Raw genomic sequence first — 5,761 nt, 5'->3', positions numbered from 1 at the left:
CCTCAGTGACAAACATCAAACATAACATGGAAATAATATGTTCACTAGTCTAGGATTTTACTATTGAATGAAATGTACTTACACTTCTAGAGGATACAGATATTGTTGGCACGCCTCAAATGCGTAATGTTTCCAAAGACATCATCAAACCCTCGGGAATATCATAAAGCTTACAAGAAGCATGGATTCAACGAGTAATCCCCCCCCCCCCCCAGATTAAAAGTCTAAACGCGAATAGCATCTGTGAAATTGATATTGAATCAGGTTAATTATTCGATAGCAATATGTCACTTCCCTACATTTTAACAACCAATGCAATTATAGTTTTTCCTCTGACTTGCTGCATGTAAGGGAATTCATTTTAGACCGACATAGCGATAAACCACCAATGTCAAGCTTCAGGACAACTAACAGTATGTCTCTCAGTCACTCACACTCACACACTCATTCATTGAATAAGTCGTCATTTTCGGTGATGCTCGCGCACGCACGCGCGTGCACACACACTCGCACATACACCCTCTCTCATAGCACACACACCCTCTCTTTCTCTCTCTCTCTCTCGCTCTCTCTCTCTCTCTTTTTTTTTTTCTCTCTCTCTCTCTCTCACACACACACACACGCACGCACGGGAAATATGTCAATTGCTGCTGCTGGTCACGTGACCCACGCCTCCCCAGAATGGATGGAGTTGGCGCTCCACGTCAGCTTACGTCTCAAAATTTCTGCCTAGCGAACCTGCTTCAAAGAGGCACGAGCCAGGGCGCTCCAGAGCCATGTTAAGGGCGGCTATAGAGGCATGACCCAGATAGTGGTAGAGTGAAGGAATGATGGATTTTGACGAGCTGGTCCCTGTCGGTTCGAACATGTATTTGCCCAGTTGCACATACTACGTCTCGGCGGGGGCAGACTTCTCAGGTCTACCCTCGTTTTTGTCCCAGACTCCGTCTACTCGCCCCATGACATACTCGTACTCATCTAACCTGCCGCAAGTCCAGCCCGTGAGAGAGGTGACGTTCAGGGACTATGCTGCCATTGACGCGTCTGGTAAATGGACACACCGGGGGAACCTGCCCCAGTGCTACCCCACCACGGAGGACATGGTTCACCGGGACTGTCTGTCCTCGCAGCCCACCATGGGGGAAATGTTTGCCAAAAACAACTCTGCCGCAGCTGCCGCGTACCACCACCACTCCGGCGCGGGCTCTGCAGCGTCCAATTTCTACGGAAACGTTGGCAGGAATGGGGTGCTGCCCCAAGCCTTCGACCAGTTTTTCGAGACAGCATACGGTAACGCCTCGGAAGCTCCGTCGTCTAACGTCTACTCAGGGAACACAACGGCCACCAAACAAACAAGCTCCGCGGCAGAGCACGAGCCATCGTGCCGGGACACTGAGGGGAAGGAGCCACACGAGGAGACCAGCAGTCCGGAGTCCTCTTCCGGCAACAATGAGGAGAAATCGAGCAGCAGCAGTACGTATTAAGTCAGCAGCCTGGTTATGAGAGAAAGTTTGCAATCTAGCGCGCTGCTGTTAAATTTTTTATATGGTGTTTTATAAGCGTATAAGGTTTATAGAGGGCCTGTAGATTTCCCCAACAAAACTTTGTTATAAACTTCAGGATCACGTGCTTGGAATTGAAATTGGCCGTGAAAGAAATCAAAACGAGTGATTTTTCTTAACACTCCCTAAAGTTTTTAAAAAGCACGTAGTTATTACTGTGAATTATAACGTAGACCTAATACTCCTGGTCGCACATAAATGTAGCCTAGTTTCACGGTTTCTTGGCGTTAAAATAGCACTTACTTGCTTGTAATGAGGGGGGTGCCTCTGGTTTAAGGGTTAGGACATTGGAGCTGGTGCGTTAAAGCAATCAGGCAGTTTGTGTGTTGCACTAGTATGCTATTTGTCATGTTCCTGATGTGAGAAATCAAGAAGCTGATCAAATTTCATCTATTGATGAGTTATTACTGTTGATATTATTTTATGATTAATTGCATTTCGTCTATAGCCTTACATGCATGCTGAAAACTGTCAGTGATAGCATATGCAGTGTTGTGGATACGAACACTGGCTTCATATTGTAATTGTAATTGAATTACTGCATAATTAAGATATAGAAATGAAAAGAGGCAATAACAATATTTTTCGTCGTATTGATTTGGTCAATGCGCAATTATAGACTACCTAAAAGCCTATAACAATGCCTATAAATCCTAGAACATAGTCATGGATAATTTGAGCTTTTTGTATTTTTTTGTGACCGACATTCTCTTCTCTTCTCTCTTCTAGATGGACAGAGGACTCGTAAGAAAAGATGTCCTTATACAAAATATCAGATCCGAGAACTGGAGAGGGAGTTCTTTTTCAGTGTGTATATCAACAAAGAGAAAAGACTCCAGCTTTCTCGTATGCTGAACCTCACCGACCGCCAAGTGAAAATCTGGTTTCAGAACCGAAGAATGAAGGAAAAGAAATTAAACAGAGACAGATTACAGTATTACACCACGAACCCGCTGCTTTAGGTGTGACTTGTCATATGCGTTTACAGACTTATTGACTCGCTGTGGTCTCTTTCCCCTGACGTTTGTGGCAGCAGTAGCAACAACACAACAACAACGTCTACAGCTGCAACACGATGCTCAACTGTTAATTTCAAGTTCGAGGACAGGCAGCAGAATCGCTACTGATTTCCATCAGTTTGAGAACGAGCATGATTTAAATTGACACATTGATGGCATTTTGGCCATCAGACTTTGTTTAAAAAATATATTTCTTCGGATTTTGTCCTCACCAAGACTATGTTTCTTGTGTATCCTAATATTATTGTGACACTGTAGGCCTATAGCCTTCATTTTCGCCTCGAAGCGCGAACAGCCTTACCAGTCTAACAATGACTGAACCGCGAGCATTTTGTAATCAAAAGCCCTCTTGTAAATTACGTTTTCTGTTAGTAAAATCGTACGAGTGGTGACGTGGTATAGGTTTCTTGTTGGCAGACAATATGTGATGTTGTGCATTTAATAATTGAGGCTATGACTTTAATTAATGAATTGGTGTGCCCTAATAATGAGACTTGGAAGGGCGCGATTGTAAATTGTCTCTGTGTGTAAGGTTTATTTATTTTGCAGCCACTGATTTCCTATCACTTTTAAAAGAATACCAACTGCAAAGCTATATCAGAAAAAGAATAAGGACTCGGTGTTAAATTGTGTTGACCCCAAACCGTGACTAGGCCATTGCTACCACTGTAATAGTTTCAACACAACACATGTAGTAACGTTTGTTTATATTTTGTATACTTCATTACCACATTTAATTTGGCTTTGAATTTGATGTTAATGCACGGACAAACCCAATAAGAAGAATATTAACCCTATACAGACAGAACCAGATATAAGCTTGTTCAGCCTCATTGTAGCCTATAGCCGAATTGTTGCATTGCGACACGCCTGTTGTTAATACAGGCCTTGAATGCAACAAGACCGCAATCTTTCGATAACCAGATTCAGCCAATATGCATCCAGGTTTTTTTCAAATAGGACGAAATATTTCTTTATGTTATTCACAGGTCTTTTTGTTTTCTGTTGCAGTAACATGAACGTGAAATGCGTTTTGAAATGTACTGTCAGGGACATAATCTTGGATCAATTGCTTGGTATGCCCCAAATATTCTGTATTATCCTATATTTCGAAATTAAAAATTGAAAGATTTTTGAAGGAATGTACAAATGTGACTGGTTATTGTACTCAGACTCGAAACCATTTTGAAAGCTGTTATTTCCGCATGCTTTACCTTCGCACAGGCCTTTTACGCACAACTCAAAACATTTTACGCACAAAGAAATAAGACAAGAAAATGCAATTTAAATAGTTCAAACTGTTTTGTTAATTCATGGAAGAGGTAGATTATACATCCAACATTTGGAATTATGTTAAAGAGTAATTTACTCGAATGTGAAACCTTGTTCATGTAAGCGATATTTATGTTAGCGATTGATTGGTTAATACCAATATTTCATCAAGCTACCAATATTACTTACTCATCGTAAATGTTGATATGCACCTAAATATTAGGCTACTATTTCTTATTTGTGTCAGTTTGTATTTTCTAATGACCTTTGCTCATTGCATTTACATTTTTTTTTTTGCAATTGCAATTGTATAGGGTGTATATTCATTGCAATTGTATAGGGTGACAACATGGAACTATTTGTTTTGAACTCGGCACTGACGTATAGGCTACCATCATACAGGCTTATCATTCAATGGAGTTCATTTATTGGCTTTGAACTTTGAATATTTTTGTCTCAATTATCCACAACACTGTGGTAAACAAGCCGAATACAGTCACCATGTGCATCTCATTTTCATTTACCTACTTGTGTCTCTCACGGATTGAATTAAAACCACCCGTTCTTCCACAACATCCTCCTAAGCGAGCATCGCCATATTTGCTCTTATTATCACTCTGTTTATGAGTACCAGCAGCAGCGCAATGGCGTTCATATGTGACAGTCAAAAGGGCCATAAACGCGGGGAGAGAGAGGCTGAAGTTTATGGTTGCCTCTCTCCGGCATAGTCCGGCCTTGCCTCGCCTGGCGCATCCTTTACTGCGCGCTGGAATTCCGTCCCTAATTACTGGACATCCTCCCGGTTGCTGCAGCAACGCGGCCATAAAATCTGTCTGAGAGTCTGGAGCATTTGTACAATTGGAGTGCAGTGCAATAAACCGTCTGAGACCCAAGGTTATCAACTCTGTTACCAAGGAGGTGAGAGCGAAGACAGGGGAGAGGACGGATAGGAAAGGCCTCTGCTCACTGGCGGCTTCGACTTCATTTGAGAGGGCTTTTCCCTCCTCGCAGGTTGTCCTCCTTGGATCAGAGTAGTGGCCATGGGGTTTGTGCTTAATCGGAGACGCTTCTTCCTGCCACAGGGCGGCGCTGTTGAAATCAATGTCATTGTCGTGGATCTTTTTGTCTGCAAGAACTCGAACCCAGCAAAATAAACCTTCAACATTCTCGAGGGAAACTTGCAATGCAGGTACATTTTCTCGAACAAAGAACTTAGCCTACATAGCCTCATACTCTGTGAGAGAGCTGGCTTTTCCTGTTTTCAGAAGTAGATTATTTGGAGAAAAAAAAATTTAAGCACCACTTTTAGCTGTTTTAATCTTTAGGTTGCACATTCAATATGGTGGTCAGTAGTAGAACATGATTGCCAGTAGAATTGTAGAGGGCCTAGCTAAGATATTAAATGTAGTAGCCTAGCAACACATGTGCGATGCTGACAGACTTCTTTTGTGCTCTGCTAATTTTGTTAGGCTTGTGTATTTGACATGTATGAGCATGGCCCAAAAATATACCGTGAAATATCTGCCCAAAATATCCAGTAGAACAGGCCTACTTTAAGATATCGAGGTTATTACAGGCTGAAAGTATTTGTTCACAATCATGGAAAGAGGGGAGTGAATGTCTTTTCTAAAGTAGTTTATCATTAAATATTCAGTTAGTGGGTGTTTAATTGGGTTTATATAATTAATGTTTTTTTTCTTTCTGATGATGATCTGGAGCTAATGTAGGCCCTCTTAAATCACAACAATCACTTATGAAATCACCACTCTCACCCATAGCTGGGCTATTTTGGAACCAATCTGCATTTGGTGTCCTTCCAGAAGGCATTACTCTCTGGACCGTGCCAAAAGTGTAAATGATGTGATTGAAAAAGTAGGTTTGATTGTGATACGCCAGAAACGTGTTCCT

General features: G+C 41.8%; 1 pseudogene across 1 annotated transcript; it reads left to right on the top strand.

Moving 5' to 3' along the window:
* Positions 1–681: 681 nt before the first annotated feature.
* On the top strand, positions 682–3,726 carry LOC311131917 (homeobox protein Hox-A11a-like; annotated as a pseudogene). Its single transcript has 2 exons — positions 682–1,473; positions 2,292–3,726. The product of its transcript is annotated as a homeobox protein Hox-A11a-like (transcript).
* Positions 3,727–5,761: the final 2,035 nt, after the last annotated feature.

Source organism: Coregonus lavaretus (assembly GCF_964263955.1).
Source record: "Coregonus lavaretus genome assembly, chromosome: 7".
Taxonomy (NCBI): Eukaryota; Metazoa; Chordata; class Actinopteri; order Salmoniformes; family Salmonidae; genus Coregonus; species Coregonus lavaretus.
This window is presented reverse-complemented; position numbering and strand designations above follow the sequence as displayed.